Raw genomic sequence first — 2,076 nt, 5'->3', positions numbered from 1 at the left:
CTCGGGTAAGCGGCGATCCGCTCTAGCCTGTCGGTCCAGAGAGTGAAATGTCGACGTTATTTGCACTGAGTCTCACGTATGTGTCAGCGAAGCTAAGCGGCGGTCCGCTCTAACCAGCTGATTACCAATGATCGACTAACGATTAGAATGAATGTAGAATGCCCACACATTGACTCGTGGAAGAACTCGTAGGTTAAGAATGAAGTTAAAGGAGGTTATCAATAACTGAACTTGTAGTTATGAGGTAAAATCAAAGTATATATTGTATTAATCCTAAGCTTACACTGTCCTTTCCCTAATACTAAATTAAAAGTAGGTTTAATTGTTTAGAATTGGAACTAGAACTAAACTCGATGAATTGAATTGAATTTGAAAATTAGAATGGAAGTAGAAACACTTCTGATTGAGGCGGATAATAGCCCGCAAGCATCGAAGCTGTCTAATGATCAGCTTGCAACGAGGCCCGTAGTAGACTGAATCTCAGATCGCGGATCCGCGACATCCTTAGGTCGCGTCGCGCGCGAGTCACTCGACCCCAAAGTGGGGCGGACGGTCGTCCCGCGGAATGGGATGGATGGTCGTGCGCGTTCGATGTGAGCGACGAGCGTCTGACGCTCGCTCGGGCGCTCTGCTTATTTCCTATTTTCGTTAAATACCCTCCTAAAATTAGGATTACACAGCTCCTAAAGTTAGGATGGCACATAAGATGCCATATGCTAGCTTGTGAGTGCTGTGTCCTGTTTGTACATCGAGTGCAGTGTGCTTAAAATCGAGGATTTGCATAGTTTTAATTATAACAGTATGTAAAGTACGGATACGGGTGCGTAAGGACGGACTCCTCTTCATAGTACGTGCAATGGTCTTTGTGGCAGGTACGCGTCGTGACACGATCATGTGGTCCAACACCACTGGTGCGAGTGTGGTTGCCATAGCTCGGCAATCGGTCTGTGTTACCTTGTGTCGGTATGCTAGCCTCTGCAATCGCGGCCGGCGGTGTGCGCCCCTTTGCCGGGGGTGCAGAAGGCACCGCATTGTTAGACGGACGTCACAGTAATATCAATGCAACGCGTTATGCATATCTCGTCTACACTACAAAAAAATGTAAATGACACACTTCCTTGCAACGGTACAGCGGCTCCAGATGTCTACGTATCGGAGCAATGGAGTTGTATTGCTTCTTAAAACGCGATATCGCATCCCATTTCTATGTTCTATGGTAAGATATAATTTTCTTTTTGCGAAGTGTTATGTTTACCTCGTCTGGACTTCAAAAGAATATAAATGCCACACCTTCTTGCAAGGAAATGCGTTTCCATATGTCTACGTATCGAAGAAATAGAGTTGTAATGCTTCTTTAAGCGCGATATCGAATCTCATTTCTATGTTTTATGATAAGATATAATATTATTTGCGAAGTGTTATGTATACATCGTCCGCACTTCAAAAGAATGTAAATCCCACACTTCCTTGCTACGGAATAGCGTTTGTAGATATCTAGGTATCGAAGGAATAGAGTTCTGGTGTTTCATAGATCGTAATATCGCATCTTATGTCTATGTCTCATGTAAGATGTAATGTCCAATGCAACGCGTTATGTATATTCCGTCAACGCTTCAAAGGAATGTAAATCCCACACTTCTTTGGAACGGAATAGCGACCCTAGATGTATACATTTCGAAGCTATAGTGTCCTAATGCTTCATAAAACTCGATATCGCTTCTCACTTCAATGTTTAATGTTAGATGTAATATTCAATTCAACGCGTTATGTTGATCTCTTCTACACTTCAAAGAATGTGAACACTACACTCCCTTGCAGAGGGATAGTGTTTTAAGATGTCTGCTTTTCGAAGCAATAGAGTGCCAGTGCTTCGATGTATGTCAGTAGATTTTCATGCTCCGTAGATCTCATTATGCTTATGTGCTTTTACTCTTCAAAAGTATGTAAATTCTACAGTTCCGTACAACAGGGGGGGGGGGGGGCACAATGTGTCTACGATTCAAAGCGATGGAGTTCTAATGCTCGATGTACTGCGATTTCGCAGCACACTCCATCATTCCAAAGTAAGTAAGCTGT

The sequence above is a fragment of the Xylocopa sonorina genome, unplaced genomic scaffold (genome assembly GCF_050948175.1).
Source record: "Xylocopa sonorina isolate GNS202 unplaced genomic scaffold, iyXylSono1_principal scaffold0162, whole genome shotgun sequence".
Classification (NCBI taxonomy): Eukaryota; Metazoa; Arthropoda; class Insecta; order Hymenoptera; family Apidae; genus Xylocopa; species Xylocopa sonorina.
Note: the sequence above shows the minus strand (reverse complement) of the source record.